Source organism: Paramisgurnus dabryanus, chromosome 7 (genome assembly GCF_030506205.2).
Source record: "Paramisgurnus dabryanus chromosome 7, PD_genome_1.1, whole genome shotgun sequence".
NCBI classification, from domain to species: domain Eukaryota; kingdom Metazoa; phylum Chordata; class Actinopteri; order Cypriniformes; family Cobitidae; genus Paramisgurnus; species Paramisgurnus dabryanus.
The window spans coordinates 13910623-13930970 of record NC_133343.1 but is presented as its reverse complement, the minus strand read 5'-3'; the positions used below and the strand labels follow the sequence as shown (position 1 = coordinate 13930970).

Here is a 20348-nt window from a genome sequence, read left to right as displayed (position 1 = left end):
AGAATAATAATAACTAATAATAATAATAATAAAAACCTTGGCAATTACAATAGGGTTTCAGCACTTCGTGCTTGAACCCCTAATAATAATAATAATAAAAACCTTGGCAATTACAATAGGGTTTCAGCACTTCGTGCTTGAACCCCTAAATATAGCTGCTAGCAGCGATTATCGGGGTTCAAGCCATTTAGATCACAAGACGTTTAAGGACATGGCCATATAGATATTCTGCATTGTATATTGTACACACACACGTTTACCTGAGAAAGGAGAAACAAGACTGTTAAAGAACAAGACTTAATATTGACATGGTTATACACTCATTTGGTATGTAGTTTTTTTTTATAAAAAACAAAAAATATATAATTCTTACTGCAAATGTCGTGTAAGTGCCTCCAAAATTATGTTCACGTTTCACAGCTACACTGTCAGAAATAGGGGTACAGTAGGGGTCCATTTCTGTCCCCCAAGGTACAATCAACACAAAAGTACCCCATAGGGCTCATTATTGGACCACAAGGTACACATATGCACCTTTTTGAGGGTCAAAAAGGTACATATTTGTTCCCAAGCATTAAAAGGTACATATTTGTACCATTTCTTTTAAAGGATAAGGTACAATGTTAAGAGACAGCCTCTTGCTATTTTTTTTTATTTGTTGTTCTAGACAACTGCTGTAAATCTGGTGAGTAACGTAAATAACTATTGTGTCAATTTTTGTTTCCTTTAGTTGGACACATGGGTATTGAAGTAGTATTAGTTTTCTTCAGTTCATTGACAGTGTGTTTAAATTTAAATTTAAATTTTAAATTTTAATTAAAAAAAAGTTAATTTCACTTAATAAAAACTGTGATATGAACTCAAAAACTGCAATTGATTAACCATTATTTAAACTGAATAAATACTGAATAACTGAATCCCTCACACACACACACCGAAAAAACCCCGCGCTTTTATTTTGACACGCGCCCATCCCCCCACATCTCACGGTCGGAGTCAGTTTCACAGAGCAGCGCAGGAGGACGAGACAGACACATAAAGAACATTAACAGGTAAGCACTGGAAACTCATTCATCATCTTTAAAACATTTTTAAACTTTAAAAATGTGTTGTTTGTCGTGGCTCTTCATTTTAATACTGATTCGGTTACGGTTATTTGTGTAAAGTTGTATAAGACGAGTCAACGCGATATTGACACAGCACTATTGCCTCATACTCCTCAGACTCATTTTTATGAGCTGGTTAATGTTCATTAAGTACACCACAGTTATGTAAGTGGAGAAATAATTCATATTTATGTGTGTTTTCTCACAGTTTAGTTTGAATCTCTCTCAGTCAGTCAGGGGGAGATTAACTGACAGACTGTATAACGTTACACGTCTTACCAAGAAACCATTAAAAGGTAAGTTAACGTTACCACATTTATTAATTTATTTATTATGTTGTTTGAGTACACCACAGTTCTGTAAGTGGAAAATTAATTTATATTTATGTGTGTTTACTCACAGTTTAGCACAAATGTTTCCCGTGGAAGTTTGAATCTCTCTCAGTCAGGGGGGAGATTGACTGACAGACTGTCTACTTGCCACCAGACAGTAATTTACCCTGAAACCTTTTTAAGGTAACGTTTTTCCACATTTATTAATTTATTTATTATGTTGTTTGAGTACACCTTAGTTCTGTAACGTTAAGTGGAAAATTAATAATATATTATGTGTTTTCTCTCTCAGTAAGGACTAACGTAAACTGACTCTCTGTCTGCTCTCAACCAAACAGTCATTTAAGACCTTCTAAAGGTAACATTACCACATTTATTAATGTATTCATTATGTTAAGGGAGTACACAACAGTTCTGTAAGTGGAAAATTAATTCATATTTATGTGTGTTTTCTCACAGCTTAGCGCAAACGTTTCCTGCGCAAGTTTGAATCTCTCAGTCAGGGGGGAGATTGACTGACTGACTGACTGTCTACTCGCCACCAAACGTCAAAAGTCAGTTACACAGAATCCTTTTAAAGGTAACGTTACCACATTTATTTATTTATTATGTTGCGTGAGTACACCACAGTTATGTAAGTGAAAAATAATTCATATTTATGTGTTTCTCTCTCAGTAAGGACTAACGTTAACTGACTGTCTGTCTGTCTGTCTGTCTGTCTGCTCAACCAAACAGTGGAAAATTAATTCATATTTATGTGTGTTTTCTCACAGTTTAGCACAAACGTTTCCCGCGCAAGTTTGGATCTTTACCATTGAGGGTGGCTGACTGTTCTCGACCAACCATCATTCACACGCAAAAACTTTAAAGGTACCACATTTATTTATGTTGTGAGTATACCACAGTTCTGTCAGTGGAAAATGTATTCATATTTTTGTGTTTTCTCACAGATAAGTATGAACGTGCCCAGAGCAGTTTTCGATCTTTACCATTAAGGAGGCTGACTGACTATCGTCTACCACCCGTCATTAACACAACAAAAACTAAAGAAATGTTACTCCATATGGACCTATTCATTTACTCATTATGCTGTGAGTACACCACAGTTTTATCAGGGAAAAAATGTATATTTGTGTGTTTCTCACTGCTTGGCAAGGACAGATGTGGCCCTGTTAAAAATGTTTAAATGTCGTTTGGTTTAAGGAACAGCACACTGATTTTGTTTTAAAATATTCCTGTTTGGACAGTCTGTTAAAGCCATAAAGGAATACTTGATATATTTCATAAGTAAAGTGTAAATGTAATATTAGTTTTTAATGTTGTGAATTTGGACTGAACAGCACACTTCTGTTTTATATCTAAACCTTTTGTAAAATAAATGATTGTTCAATAAACTGTGTATTTTATCTTTTCTGTTATCATTTTTTATACTAATGTTTAAAATGTACCTTTACGCTGAACGATTGGCTAAACCAACACAAATATATTGAGTCATATGCACTTATAATTTAAAGTTTACAGTACTTAGATTGAGATATATGTATAAGTTTTAAAACCATAATCAATGAGTGTACCCTGTCAAAGCCAATTTTGTACCCTTTTTGAAGGGTCCATATTTGTACTGTTAAATAAAGGTACAAAATTGTCACCAGAGGTACAAAACTGGTCTCTTAAGGTACAAATCACAAGGGTACAAATTTGTACCCTCTGCCAAGGGTACAAAAACTGTACCCTTGAGGGTACAGCCCCAGTGACAAGCCATTGTACCCCTAAAGGTACAGTTATGTCCTTTCTTTTCTGAGAGTGTATCATAAAATGACATGAGTGTTAAAACTGATAACTCAGAACAATTGAAGTGGTAGTCTTTCACTAAATGTGATTTTAATATTATAACAGTAAAATCATGAAGTTAAAGGTGCAGTGTGTACATTTTAGCGGCACCTAGTGGTGAGGTCACGAATTGCAACCAATGGCTTAGTCCACTGCTCACCCCTCGCTTTTGAAACACATAGAGAAGCTACAGTAGCCGCCACCAGACAAACATGTCATCGTCGGAAACAACTTAGTAAAAAAATTTGTCCGTTAAGGGCTTCTGTAGAAAAATGGCGGCACAAAATGGTGACTTCTATGTAAGGGGACCCTCAGTGTATGTAGATAAAAAGGTCTCGTTCTAAGGTAATAAACACATACCGGTTCATTATGAAAGGTCTTTATACACCCCTGATAATATAGTTTTGTATATAATTTTGCATTTTCGTCAAGAGATCCTTCTAAAAATTACACACTGCACCTTTAAATGTGTACAGAGTTCTATTAATAGTAGACTTAGTTAAAGAGTAATCATCTTCTGGGTTTTCTGTGAGTGCAAATGTCAGCCAGTGATTGATCCTCTACAGCCATCTAGTGGACATAACGGAAAATTGCACCTAAAAATCACAATAAGGAATTTGAGTATATTGCCAGATCTCAATAATACTTGTATGCTTTGTCATAAGCTTTAGGGGCCGTTCGTCAGGGCCGTTTTCAAAATGACTGTGTGATAGCTATACTTCTGCAAAGTTGTTTTTGTATTTGTATTATACAGTGTAGAGAAAATTGTACTGCACTGGCTTTACTGTTGTTGAGTGTAAGAACTGAAACAATTTAATAAAACAAAACCAGATACGTTATCTGAATGGTGGATGGTGTTATTAAATTGTGTCAATAACAAATATCATTTCATTTAGCAGATTCATGTTCATGTCCTTTAATCGAGTACCATGAAGGCTTTCTGTTTTCATTAGGTAAATAAAGTGAGGTATGCAAGTTATGAAACCGTATATATTTTTATGGACAAAAGGAACATATACACAAATATGCTCTGCACATTTTGTATGTTTCTCTCATCTGAAACAGTCATTTTAATTCATAGAGATCTAGGTCTTACTAAATGGTTGCTTGTTTAAATCTTTTAGACTATTTTTTTAAACAAAAGTAATTGTTCTTATAGAACATATATATTCTTTGACATAGATATGATGTGCAAACATACAAGTTTTTCAGATGACAGCCTCTGTCATATTATAGTAGGCCTAAAAATAGTACTAAAGCTGTACATTTTTTATATTTAACAACTGGCTATGTCCATACATAACTGATCCAGATGTGTTGTTTATATCAAATGGAGTTAATAACAAATATGATGTCATTAAGCAAATGTCAGTCAGATTTGCTATTAAGCACTTATTTGTAAATAGAAAATAGAAAATAGATTAGAATACTAACTTTTAAATCTAGATTAAAAACACATCTGTTTAACTCTGCATTTACTGAATGAGCACTGTGCTGCTTTACACTGACTGCACCTTTAACTCAAGCCACTATTACTCCTGTTTTATTCTGTTTAACATTTTAAACTGTTTTTATTAACATCACATTCATTTTCTTTAATTGTTATTCAAAATTCTCATGTATCTTTTTTATTGTGATTTTATTGTGTATCTATTATTTTTAAATTTTCTTTTTTCTCTTTTATATATTGTTTTCTCATTTCTATGTAAAGCACTTTGAATGACCTCTGTGTATGAAATGTGCTATACAAATAAACTTGCCTTGCCTTGCCTTGCCTTGTGTTCACACACGTGCTGTGCTAGAGTAAGTTTTCAGTAAACATTTATATTTAAAATAACCAAGTGTATCATAACATTACAATTTCATTGCAATAATTCTATAAACAATTATTGAAAACTTTATAAGACACAGCATGACGTGTTTATGTTATGGAAAATAGATTAGAATACTAAAGCTACTGATAACCAAATATTTATTCTCTTTATGTGTGATTATTAGTTATTATTTCTAATGTTGGCCTATTATTGTTCTTTAAGGATCCACATATTTACAGCAATCTTTTTCATACCTTTAAGGCCAGTTCACACTGGTCAGACAACTACCAACTCCAACAGACACCAACAGACAACCACATTCTAAAGTCTCATTTACTTTGATCCAACAACTTCCAACAGGGGTTTCACACTGGTCAGACAGACTCCAACAGACGCGTCTGTTGGAGTCTGTCTGACCAGTGTGAAGTGACCTTTAGGATTTGAAGAATTCTAAGACAACATTTGAAGCTTTATAACTTCATAGGGTTGTTTCCCACAGGTTTAAATTGATGCATGACTAGCCATTAGTTATGTAAAAACATTTAGGTACTTTTTACAAACAAACCTTATAAAAAACATTACTGGTGTACATCTTAAGACAAAACTATGGCCCAGATATATTTAAAGGTAGGCCAGTGTAAGCTACTTTCAAGTAAGATAACTAAAACTTAAGCCTTAATTTTAGTCTGTAACTACACATAAACCAATGGTCAGTAACATGAATCTCTAAGACTAGTATTCAAAGTTAGTCATACATTTTTGTCTTCATGATTAAACATAACTGCTTTAAGTATCATATGAAAAAAATATTTAAATTATTTAAATTATATTTAAATCCAAATAGTAAGACTGATTAGCCCTAACTAACTACTAGTTCTTCAGACTAGTCCTTAAAACACAGTCTTTACTTAATGGCTACTGTATGTTTATTCAACCAGCCCTAGTCTTGGAAAGACATATATTGTCTGATCTTAATAAAACTGTTAATATTTTGTCATAAGCTTCACATTACTAGTTAATTAGTTAGATATACTTAGTCTGGCCCATTTTGAAAATGTCACATTTCAAAATGCTTGAATTGATTACCTCAAGTCTTTTAGTTTTAATGAGGTAAATGACTGCAAATCATTAAATCTTATAATAATTTTCATGCAGATGCAAACCCATGGACAAAAGGAACATAACAGCAGCTACAAATGAAATAAAGAATACAGGTTACAAATGGTGCCCACCTCACTATGTGACATCACATCAAATCCAGTAATACAACGACAAAATTTTATTTTATGTTTCATATTGATATTTGCCCAGATAGTACAGCAAATTCATAAAATTGTTTTTCATATAAACATAAACATCTAGAGCAGTACTTTCAACTCAGTGAACCGCATTGGTTTCTCAAGACCCAATGCTCGGAACATTTTGTATGTTTCTCTCATGACACAATCAGTTCAGTTCATACAAATCTCTACTGATGATTAAAGTAGATTTGTTTAAAATAGAAGACTTTCGTATATGTGCAGAGCAGTGGGCCTCCAGGAATAATTTTGAGAACCATTGATCTAGGGCACAGTTAACGTAACTCCCGTTGTTCTAGATGCAAATATTTCCGGAATGATGAGCCAAAAATCATCAAAGACACTTGAGAACATAAGACAAACAGGCCCATCAGTTTAGTTGTAATGGCACACCATTACGCTGGACTCGTACATGGTTAATGCTGGCTGGCTGTTGGTCGTCATGTTTTCTAAGATATGTAATTATCCTAAAAGACCCTTATAAGAATCTGAAAGCAGATGTTATGTGCAAAATAAAAAGTAGGTCAGACAAATATTTATGTGTTGTATACATATGCTATAGTTATCGTTATTTTTTCTTAGGTTATAGCGCCACCTAGTGGACAATCTCTGCAATTTTTTGCATGTGACCTTGGCCTGGGTCTATACATATGTGTACCAAGTTTCGTGTTGATATCTCATTCCTATCATAAATGATAGCCATTGTAGTATTTGTGGCACCGCCTCTTCATACTTTTGACCGTGGTGTTGCGACAATGAGTGCAAAGTTCAACTTTTTTTGATAGTTATTGATAATCAGTGTCTAAGGACTATTCCAGCACTGGATCGGTTCAGATCGGTCAAAAAACCTAGGACTAGTTCGCAAAAGTAGGTTTCAAAGAAAATGATGAATATCTAACAAACGATTCGACTGAGACAAGTGCTGCTTGAGGAAAAGTTGTTCATTTTAAGTACCTCTATTAAATGATATGAGGATCTTGTTGATATCTGAAACACTGCATAATACACAATCACTTAAACACTGAAAAAACGTGATAGCGCCCTCCGGAGTCCGAATTTTTTCTTACTCTGCACAGACCTTCATGGCCAAGAGACAAACAGGCCCACCGCGTTTCATTTCGATCGGGCTCCGTTAACCCTGTCTAATAGCTGCTTTTTCTTGATTGGCCGATGGCGGCCATGTTTTTTGAGTTACGCAAAATTCCTTTTAAACATAGATAGTACCCCAGACCAGGAGCACACCTGTCAAATGTCAAGTTGATCGGTCCCATATTTCCGTAGTTACAGCCCTTCAAAGTTGAGGTGGTGTTATAGTGACAACTAGTGGTCAAGCGGCGCAATTTTTTGCACCTGACCTCAGAATAGTCCCCTGTATATGTGTACCAAATTTGGTGTCGATACCTCCTTCCCTTCCTAAGTTATAGCTGTTTAAGATCAAGAGGCTCCGCTCATTGGGGGCGTTTGGGCGTGGCTTGACGACGGCGAGTCGAAAGTTCAACTTTTTTTTGATAACTTTTGATATTCACACTCCAAGGAATATTACGGCACTGGAACGGTTCCGATCGGACGAAAAACCTAGGACGAGTTCGTTTTTATTTTTTTTGACAAAATCGAAAATAGCGAAAAAATTTTCATGACGGAAATTAAATCGGAGATATACGTTTTGTTCGCCTTGACGCAAGGAATCCAGGGATATAAGACACTTGACATTTGGATAAGATTTGTGGAAGTTATGACCATCAACGCGTTTGTTATCGCTATAGCGCCACCTATGGGCCAATCGGGTTGATACTCTATCAACTTCTCCCCAAATTGGGTCCTACCATTTGGCCAAGTTTCAAGTCTCTAGGCCTTACGGTTTGGTCTGCACGTTCCGTTTTACGGCAGAATAATAATAACTAATAATAATAATAATAATAAAAACCTTGGCAATTACAATAGGGTTTCAGCACTTCGTGCTTGAACCCCTAAATATAGCTGCTAGCAGCGATTATCGGGGTTCAAGCCATTTAGATCACAAGACGTTTAAGGACATGGCCATATAGATATTCTGCATTGTATATTGTACACACACACGTTTACCTGAGAAAGGAGAAACAAGACTGTTAAAGAACAAGACTTAATATTGACATGGTTATACACTCATTTGGTATGTAGTTTTTTTTTATAAAAAACAAAAAATATATAATTCTTACTGCAAATGTCGTGTAAGTGCCTCCAAAATTATGTTCACGTTTCACAGCTATCATAAAATGACATGAGTGTTAAAACTGATAACTCAGAACAATTGAAGTGGTAGTCTTTCACTAAATGTGATTTTAATATTATAACAGTAAAATCATGAAGTTAAAGGTGCAGTGTGTACATTTTAGCGGCACCTAGTGGTGAGGTCACGAATTGCAACCAATGGCTTAGTCCACTGCTCACCCCTCGCTTTTGAAACACATAGAGAAGCTACAGTAGCCGCCACCAGACAAACATGTCATCGTCGGAAACAACTTAGTAAAAAAATTTGTCCGTTAAGGGCTTCTGTAGAAAAATGGCGGCACAAAATGGTGACTTCTATGTAAGGGGACCCTCAGTGTATGTAGATAAAAAGGTCTCGTTCTAAGGTAATAAACACATACCGGTTCATTATGAAAGGTCTTTATACACCCCTGATAATATAGTTTTGTATATAATTTTGCATTTTCGTCAAGAGATCCTTCTAAAAATTACACACTGCACCTTTAAATGTGTACAGAGTTCTATTAATAGTAGACTTAGTTAAAGAGTAATCATCTTCTGGGTTTTCTGTGAGTGCAAATGTCAGCCAGTGATTGATCCTCTACAGCCATCTAGTGGACATAACGGAAAATTGCACCTAAAAATCACAATAAGGAATTTGAGTATATTGCCAGATCTCAATAATACTTGTATGCTTTGTCATAAGCTTTAGGGGCCGTTCGTCAGGGCCGTTTTCAAAATGACTGTGTGATAGCTATACTTCTGCAAAGTTGTTTTTGTATTTGTATTATACAGTGTAGAGAAAATTGTACTGCACTGGCTTTACTGTTGTTGAGTGTAAGAACTGAAACAATTTAATAAAACAAAACCAGATACGTTATCTGAATGGTGGATGGTGTTATTAAATTGTGTCAATAACAAATATCATTTCATTTAGCAGATTCATGTTCATGTCCTTTAATCGAGTACCATGAAGGCTTTCTGTTTTCATTAGGTAAATAAAGTGAGGTATGCAAGTTATTAAACCGTATATATTTTTATGGACAAAAGGAACATATACACAAATATGCTCTGCACATTTTGTATGTTTCTCTCATCTGAAACAGTCATTTTAATTCATAGAGATCTAGGTCTTACTAAATGGTTGCTTGTTTAAATCTTTTAGACTATTTTTTTAAACAAAAGTAATTGTTCTTATAGAACATATATATTCTTTGACATAGATATGATGTGCAAACATACAAGTTTTTCAGATGACAGCCTCTGTCATATTATAGTAGGCCTAAAAATAGTACTAAAGCTGTACATTTTTTATATTTAACAACTGGCTATGTCCATACATAACTGATCCAGATGTGTTGTTTATATCAAATGGAGTTAATAACAAATATGATGTCATTAAGCAAATGTCAGTCAGATTTGCTATTAAGCACTTATTTGTAAATAGAAAATAGAAAATAGATTAGAATACTAACTTTTAAATCTAGATTAAAAACACATCTGTTTAACTCTGCATTTACTGAATGAGCACTGTGCTGCTTTACACTGACTGCACCTTTAACTCAAGCCACTATTACTCCTGTTTTATTCTGTTTAACATTTTAAACTGTTTTTATTAACATCACATTCATTTTCTTTAATTGTTATTCAAAATTCTCATGTATCTTTTTTTATTGTGATTTTATTGTGTATCTATTATTTTTAAATTTTCTTTTTTCTCTTTTATATATTGTTTTCTCATTTCTATGTAAAGCACTTTGAATGACCTCTGTGTATGAAATGTGCTATACAAATAAACTTGCCTTGCCTTGCCTTGCCTTGTGTTCACACACGTGCTGTGCTAGAGTAAGTTTTCAGTAAACATTTATATTTAAAATAACCAAGTGTATCATAACATTACAATTTCATTGCAATAATTCTATAAACAATTATTGAAAACTTTATAAGACACAGCATGACGTGTTTATGTTATGGAAAATAGATTAGAATACTAAAGCTACTGATAACCAAATATTTATTCTCTTTATGTGTGATTATTAGTTATTATTTCTAATGTTGGCCTATTATTGTTCTTTAAGGATCCACATATTTACAGCAATCTTTTTCATACCTTTAAGGCCAGTTCACACTGGTCAGACAACTACCAACTCCAACAGACACCAACAGACAACCACATTCTAAAGTCTCATTTACTTTGATCCAACAACTTCCAACAGGGGTTTCACACTGGTCAGACAGACTCCAACAGACGCGTCTGTTGGAGTCTGTCTGACCAGTGTGAAGTGACCTTTAGGATTTGAAGAATTCTAAGACAACATTTGAAGCTTTATAACTTCATAGGGTTGTTTCCCACAGGTTTAAATTGATGCATGACTAGCCATTAGTTATGTAAAAACATTTAGGTACTTTTTACAAACAAACCTTATAAAAAACATTACTGGTGTACATCTTAAGACAAAACTATGGCCCAGATATATTTAAAGGTAGGCCAGTGTAAGCTACTTTCAAGTAAGATAACTAAAACTTAAGCCTTAATTTTAGTCTGTAACTACACATAAACCAATGGTCAGTAACATGAATCTCTAAGACTAGTATTCAAAGTTAGTCATACATTTTTGTCTTCATGATTAAACATAACTGCTTTAAGTATCATATGAAAAAAATATTTAAATTATTTAAATTATATTTAAATCCAAATAGTAAGACTGATTAGCCCTAACTAACTACTAGTTCTTCAGACTAGTCCTTAAAACACAGTCTTTACTTAATGGCTACTGTATGTTTATTCAACCAGCCCTAGTCTTGGAAAGACATATATTGTCTGATCTTAATAAAACTGTTAATATTTTGTCATAAGCTTCACATTACTAGTTAATTAGTTAGATATACTTAGTCTGGCCCATTTTGAAAATGTCACATTTCAAAATGCTTGAATTGATTACCTCAAGTCTTTTAGTTTTAATGAGGTAAATGACTGCAAATCATTAAATCTTATAATAATTTTCATGCAGATGCAAACCCATGGACAAAAGGAACATAACAGCAGCTACAAATGAAATAAAGAATACAGGTTACAAATGGTGCCCACCTCACTATGTGACATCACATCAAATCCAGTAATACAACGACAAAATTTTATTTTATGTTTCATATTGATATTTGCCCAGATAGTACAGCAAATTCATAAAAAATTTTTTCATATAAACATAAACATCTAGAGCAGTACTTTCAACTCAGTGAACCGCATTGGTTTCTCAAGACCCAATGCTCGGAACATTTTGTATGTTTCTCTCATCTGACACAATCAGTTCAGTTCATACAAATCTCTACTGATGATTAAAGTAGATTTGTTTAAAATAGAAGACTTTCGTATATGTGCAGAGCAGTGGGCCTCCAGGAATAATTTTGAGAACCATTGATCTAGGGCACAGTTAACGTAACTCCCGTTGTTCTAGATGCAAATATTTCCGGAATGATGAGCCAAAAATCATCAAAGACACTTGAGAACATAAGACAAACAGGCCCATCAGTTTAGTTGTAATGGCACACCATTACGCTGGACTCGTACATGGTTAATGCTGGCTGGCTGTTGGTCGGCATGTTTTCTAAGATATGTAATTATCCTAAAAGACCCTTATAAGAATCTGAAAGCAGATGTTATGTGCAAAATAAAAAGTAGGTCAGACAAATATTTATGTGTTGTATACATATGCTATAGTTATCGTTATTTTTTCTTAGGTTATAGCGCCACCTAGTGGACAATCTCTGCAATTTTTTGCATGTGACCTTGGCCTGGGTCTATACATATGTGTACCAAGTTTCGTGTTGATATCTCATTCCTATCATAAATGATAGCCATTGTAGTATTTGTGGCACCGCCTCTTCATACTTTTGACCGTGGTGTTGCGACAATGAGTGCAAAGTTCAACTTTTTTTGATAGTTATTGATAATCAGTGTCTAAGGACTATTCCAGCACTGGATCGGTTCAGATCGGTCAAAAAACCTAGGACTAGTTCGCAAAAGTAGGTTTCAAAGAAAATGATGAATATCTAACAAACGATTCGACTGAGACAAGTGCTGCTTGAGGAAAAGTTGTTCATTTTAAGTACCTCTATTAAATGATATGAGGATCTTGTTGATATCTGAAACACTGCATAATACACAATCACTTAAACACTGAAAAAACGTGATAGCGCCCTCCGGAGTCCGAATTTTTTCTTACTCTGCACAGACCTTCATGGCCAAGAGACAAACAGGCCCACCGAGTTTCATTTCGATCGGGCTCCGTTAACCCTGTCTAATAGCTGCTTTTTCTTGATTGGCCGATGGCGGCCATGTTTTTTGAGTTACGCAAAATTCCTTTTAAACATAGATAGTACCCCAGACCAGGAGCACACCTGTCAAATGTCAAGTTGATCGGTCCCATATTTCCGTAGTTACAGCCCTTCAAAGTTGAGGTGGTGTTATAGTGACAACTAGTGGTCAAGCGGCGCAATTTTTTGCACCTGACCTCAGAATTGTCCCCTGTATATGTGTACCAAATTTGGTGTCGATACCTCCTTCCCTTCCTAAGTTATAGCCGTTTAAGATCAAGAGGCTCCGCTCATTGGGGGCGTTTGGGCGTGGCTTGACGACGGCGAGTCGAAAGTTCAACTTTTTTTTTGATAACTTTTGATATTCACACTCCAAGGAATATTACGGCACTGGAACGGTTCCGATCGGACGAAAAACCTAGGACGAGTTCGTTTTTATTTTTTTTGACAAAATCGAAAATAGCGAAAAAAATTTCATGACGGAAATGAAATCGGAGATATACGTTTTGTTCGCCTTGACGCAAGGAATCCAGGGATATAAGACACTTGACATTTGGATAAGATTTGTGGAAGTTATGACCATCAACGCGTTTGTTATCGCTATAGCGCCACCTATGGGCCAATCGGGTTGATACTCTATCAACTTCTCCCCAAATTGGGTCCTACCATTTGGCCAAGTTTCAAGTCTCTACGCCTTACGGTTTGGTCTGCACGTTCCGTTTTACGGCAGAATAATAATAACTAATAATAATAATAATAATAAAAACCTTGGCAATTACAATAGGGTTTCAGCACTTCGTGCTTGAACCCCTAATAAAAACCTTGGCAATTACAATAGGGTTTCAGCACTTCGTGCTTGAACCCCTAATAAAAACCTTGGCAATTACAATAGGGTTTCAGCACTTCGTGCTTGAACCCCTAAATATAGCTGCTAGCAGCGATTATCGGGGTTCAAGCCATTTAGATCACAAGACGTTTAAGGACATGGCCATATAGATATTCTGCATTGTATATTGTACACACACACGTTTACCTGAGAAAGGAGAAACAAGACTGTTAAAGAACAAGACTTAATATTGACATGGTTATACACTCATTTGGTATGTAGTTTTTTTTTATAAAAAACAAAAAATATATAATTCTTACTGCAAATGTCGTGTAAGTGCCTCCAAAATTATGTTCACGTTTCACAGCTATCATAAAATGACATGAGTGTTAAAACTGATAACTCAGAACAATTGAAGTGGTAGTCTTTCACTAAATGTGATTTTAATATTATAACAGTAAAATCATGAAGTTAAAGGTGCAGTGTGTACATTTTAGCGGCACCTAGTGGTGAGGTCACGAATTGCAACCAATGGCTTAGTCCACTGCTCACCCCTCGCTTTTGAAACACATAGAGAAGCTACAGTAGCCGCCACCAGACAAACATGTCATCGTCGGAAACAACTTAGTAAAAAAATTTGTCCGTTAAGGGCTTCTGTAGAAAAATGGCGGCACAAAATGGTGACTTCTATGTAAGGGGACCCTCAGTGTATGTAGATAAAAAGGTCTCGTTCTAAGGTAATAAACACATACCGGTTCATTATGAAAGGTCTTTATACACCCCTGATAATATAGTTTTGTATATAATTTTGCATTTTCGTCAAGAGATCCTTCTAAAAATTACACACTGCACCTTTAAATGTGTACAGAGTTCTATTAATAGTAGACTTAGTTAAAGAGTAATCATCTTCTGGGTTTTCTGTGAGTCCAAATGTCAGCCAGTGATTGATCCTCTACAGCCATCTAGTGGACATAACGGAAAATTGCACCTAAAAACCACAATAAGGAATTTGAGTATATTGCCAGATCTCAATAATACTTGTATGCTTTGTCATAAGCTTTAGGGGCCGTTCGTCAGGGCCGTTTTCAAAATGACTGTGTGATAGCTATACTTCTGCAAAGTTGTTTTTGTATTTGTATTATACAGTGTAGAGAAAATTGTACTGCACTGGCTTTACTGTTGTTGAGTGTAAGAACTGAAACAATTTAATAAAACAAAACCAGATACGTTATCTGAATGGTGGATGGTGTTATTAAATCGTGTCAATAACAAATATCATTTCATTTAGCAGATTCATGTTCATGTCCTTTAATCGAGTACCATGAAGGCTTTCTGTTTTCATTAGGTAAATAAAGTGAGGTATGCAAGTTATTAAACCGAATATATCTTTATGGACAAAAGGAACATATACACAAACATGCTCTGCACATTTTGTATGTTTCTCTCATCTGAAACAGTCATTTTAATTCATAGAGATCTAGGTCTTACTAAATGGTTGCTTGTTTAAATCTTTTAGACTATTTTTTTAAACAAAAGTAATTGTTCTTATAGAACATATATATTCTTTGACATAGATATGATGTGCAAACATACAAGTTTTTCAGATGACAGCCTCTGTCATATTATAGTAGGCCTAAAAATAGTACTAAAGCTGTACATTTTTTATATTTAACAACTGGCTATGTCCATACATAACTGATCCAGATGTGTTGTTTATATCAAATGGAGTTAATAACAAATATGATGTCATTAAGCAAATGTCAGTCAGATTTGCTATTAAGCACTTATTTGTAAATAGAAAATAGAAAATAGATTAGAATACTAACTTTTAAATCTAGATTAAAAACACATCTGTTTAACTCTGCATTTACTGAATGAGCACTGTGCTGCTTTACACTGACTGCACCTTTAACTCAAGCCACTATTACTCCTGTTTTATTCTGTTTAACATTTTAAACTGTTTTTATTAAAATCACATTCATTTTCTTTAATTGTTATTCAAAATTCTCATGTATCTTTTTTTATTGTGATTTTATTGTGTATCTATTATTTTTAAATTTTCTTTTTTCTCTTTTATATATTGTTTTCTCATTTCTATGTAAAGCACTTTGAATGACCTCTGTGTATGAAATGTGCTATACAAATAAACTTGCCTTGCCTTGCCTTGCCTTGTGTTCACACACGTGCTGTGCTAGAGTAAGTTTTCAGTAAACATTTATATTTAAAATAACCAAGTGTATCATAACATTACAATTTCATTGCAATAATTCTATAAACAATTATTGAAAACTTTATAAGACACAGCATGACGTGTTTATGTTATGGAAAATAGATTAGAATACTAAAGCTACTGATAACCAAATATTTATTCTCTTTATGTGTGATTATTAGTTATTATTTCTAATGTTGGCCTATTATTGTTCTTTAAGGATCCACATATTTACAGCAATCTTTTTCATACCTTTAAGGCCAGTTCACACTGGTCAGACAACTACCAACTCCAACAGACACCAACAGACAACCACATTCTAAAGTCTCATTTACTTTGATCCAACAACTTCCAACAGGGGTTTCACACTGGTCAGACAGACTCCAACAGACGCGTCTGTTGGAGTCTGTCTGACCAGTGTGAAGTGACCTTTAGGATTTGAAGAATTCTAAGACAACATTTGAAGCTTTATAACTTCATAGGGTTGTTTCCCACAGGTTTAAATTGATGCATGACTAGCCATTAGTTATGTAAAAACATTTAGGTACTTTTTACAAACAAACCTTATAAAAAACATTACTGGTGTACATCTTAAGACAAAACTATGGCCCAGATATATTTAAAGGTAGGCCAGTGTAAGCTATTTTCAAGTAAGATAACTAAAACTTAAGCCTTAATTTTAGTCTGTAACTACACATAAACCAATGGTCAGTAACATGAATCTCTAAGACTAGTATTCAAAGTTAGTCATACATTTTTGTCTTCATGATTAAACATAACTGCTTTAAGTATCATATGAAAAAAATATTTAAATTATTTAAATTATATTTAAATCCAAATAGTAAGACTGATTAGCCCTAACTAACTACTAGTTCTTCAGACTAGTCCTTAAAACACAGTCTTTACTTAATGGCTACTGTATGTTTATTCAACCAGCCCTAGTCTTGGAAAGACATATATTGTCTGATCTTAATAAAACTGTTAATATTTTGTCATAAGCTTCACATTACTAGTTAATTAGTTAGATATACTTAGTCTGGCCCATTTTGAAAATGTCACATTTCAAAATGCTTGAATTGATTACCTCAAGTCTTTTGGGTTTAATGAGGTAAATGACTGCAAATCATTAAATCTTATAATAATTTTCATGCAGATGCAAACCCATGGACAAAAGGAACATAACAGCAGCTACAAATGAAATAAAGAATACAGGTTACAAATGGTGCCCACCTCACTATGTGACATCACATCAAATCCAGTAATACAACGGCAAAATTTTATTTTATGTTTCATATTGATATTTGCCCAGATAGTACAGCAAATTCATAAAATTGTTTTTCATATAAACATAAACATCTAGAGCAGTACTTTCAACTCAGTGAACCGCAGTGGTTTCTCAAGACCCAATGCTCGGCACATTTTGTATGTTTCTCTCATCTGACACAATCAGTTCAGTTCATACAAATCTCTACTGATGATTAAAGTAGATTTGTTTAAAATAGAAGACTTTCGTATATGTGCAGAGCAGTGGGCCTCCAGGAATAATTTTGAGAACCATTGATCTAGGGCACAGTTAACGTAACTCCCGTTGTTCTAGATGCAAATATTTCCGGAATGATGAGCCAAAAATCATCAAAGACACTTGAGAACATAAGACAAACAGGCCCATCAGTTTAGTTGTAATGGCACACCATTACGCTGGACTCGTACATGGTTAATGCTGGCTGGCTGTTGGTCGTCATGTTTTCTAAGATATGTAATTATCCTAAAAGACCCTTATAAGAATCTGAAAGCAGATGTTATGTGCAAAATAAAAAGTAGGTCAGACAAATATTTATGTGTTGTATACATATGCTATAGTTATCGTTATTTTTTCTTAGGTTATAGCGCCACCTAGTGGACAATCTCTGCAATTTTTTGCATGTGACCTCGGCCTGGGTCTATACATATGTGTACCAAGTTTCGTGTTGATATCTCATTCCTATCATAAATGATAGCCATTGCAGTATTTGTGGCACCTCCTCTTCATACTTTTGACCGTGGTGTTGCGACAATGAGTGCAAAGTTAAACTTTTTTTGATAGTTATTGATAATCAGTGTCTAAGGACTATTCCAGCACTGGATCGGTTCAGATCGGTCAAAAAACCTAGGACTAGTTCGCAAAAGTAGGTTTCAAAGAAAATGATGAATATCTAACAAACGATTCGACTGAGACAAGTGCTGCTTGAGGAAAAGTTGTTCATTTTAAGTACCTCTATTAAATGATATGAGGATCTTGTTGATATCTGAAACACTGCATAATACACAATCACTTAAACACTGAAAAAACGTGATAGCGCCCTCCGGAGTCCGAATTTTTTCTTACTCTGCACAGACCTTCATGGCCAAGAGACAAACAGGCCCACCGCGTTTCATTTCGATCGGGCTCCGTTAACCCTGTCTAATAGCTGCTTTTTCTTGATTGGCCGATGGCGGCCATGTTTTTTGAGTTACGCAAAATTCCTTTTAAACATAGATAGTACCCCAGACCAGGAGCACACCTGTCAAATGTCAAGTTGATCGGTCCCATATTTCCGTAGTTACAGCCCTTCAAAGTTGAGGTGGTGTTATAGTGACAACTAGTGGTCAAGCGGCGCAATTTTTTGCACCTGACCTCAGAATAGTCCCCTGTATATGTGTACCAAATTTGGTGTCGATACCTCCTTCCCTTCCTAAGTTATAGCCGTTTAAGATCAAGAGGCTCCGCTCATTGGGGGCGTTTGGGCGTGGCTTGACGACGGCGAGTCGAAAGTTCAACTTTTTTTTGATAACTTTTGATATTCACACTCCAAGGAATATTACGGCACTGGAACGGTTCCGATCGGACGAAAAACCTAGGACGAGTTCGTTTTTATTTTTTTTGACAAAATCGAAAATAGCGAAAAAATTTTCATGACGGAAATGAAATCGGAGATATACGTTTTGTTCGCCTTGACGCAAGGAATCCAGGGATATAAGACACTTGACATTTGGATAAGATTTGTGGAAGTTATGACCATCAACGCGTTTGTTATCGCTATAGCGCCACCTATGGGCCAATCGGGTTGATACTCTATCAACTTCTCCCCAAATTGGGTCCTACCATTTGGCCAAGTTTCAAGTCTCTAGGCCTTACGGTTTGGTCTGCACGTTCCGTTTTACGGCAGAATAATAATAACTAATAATAATAATAATAATAAAAACCTTGGCAATTACAATAGGGTTTCAGCACTTCGTGCTTGAACCCCTAAATATAGCTGCAAGCAGCGATTAGCGGGGTTCAAGCGATCTGGGACCTTAAAGGGGTCATAGCGTGAAAATCTGACTTTTTCCAAGTGTAAGTGCTATAATTGGGTCCCCAGTGCTTATATCAACCTAGAAAACATGAAAAAGATAAAAAATAAAATAATCGAGAGCACAATTGAATTTCAATTACAACAAACCACCATCATTGTGATCAGTGTTTGCATTTCATCCACTCATTTGCATTTTAAAGGAAACACCCAAAAACTGCACAATTTTGCTCAGGCCTACAAAGTGTCAATTTTAACATACTATAATAAATGATCTGTGGAGTATTTTGAGATAACACTTCACATACACACTCTGGGTACACAAACAATTTATTTTACATCTTTAAAAAATCTCATTATATGAACCTTTAAGACCTTTAAGGGCATGCCTGTTTAGATTTGCTGCATTGTTATCAAATATACTTAGAATATGAAATACTAACATGTTACCAATTAGGTAAATTTTCTGAAGAGAAAATTATGTGGTGCATGCTGTTGCAAGATTTGTCACACAAAATGTTTCAAAAATTGTTAACATGAGACAAAACAGCCCACCACAATTTCTCTACGATGTTCTGATATAGAGATATAGGTCTCATATGGCTAATCTATAACACAGCAATGATGAAGAATAAGCTAAAACACATACATGCATTTACACACAGAAGCAGAAATGGCAGGGTTAGGAAATAAGACTTTGAAATAAATGACCAATCTCCATATGCTTGGTGTCCTTTAAGAGTTCATCAACCTATTTAAATGTTTATCCTATGTTCGAATGTCACATGACTGTTAAAACGGATACCGTCAGAATGATTGACGAAATGTTATTTTAACATAATAATACTGACTTCATAAAGTTAAATCATGCATCCATTGATGAAACCTGTGAACACAATTTCATTGAGTATACATTTTAAATAATAAATAATAATTTTAGCCAGCAGATGGCAGAAGATGACCTTCTGCCATCTGTTGGCTAAAATTATTGTTTTCCTTTTACAATTAATTTAACATAAAATTAGTATTGAATATTTAAAAGTAAATAAAGGTAGACACATTTTAACTCAAATCCTGATAAG

The 20348-nt window shown here is 34.8% G+C and overlaps 1 long non-coding RNA gene across 1 annotated transcript; it reads left to right on the top strand.

The window, feature by feature from the left end:
* The first annotated feature begins 950 nt into the window (after window positions 1-950).
* LOC135734330 (uncharacterized) lies at window positions 951-2844 on the top strand. Its single transcript, XR_010527266.1, has 7 exons — window positions 951-1052; window positions 1315-1402; window positions 1509-1621; window positions 1731-1796; window positions 1898-2018; window positions 2212-2308; window positions 2389-2844. It is a non-coding gene; the product is annotated as an uncharacterized lncRNA (long non-coding RNA).
* Window positions 2845-20348: the final 17504 nt, after the last annotated feature.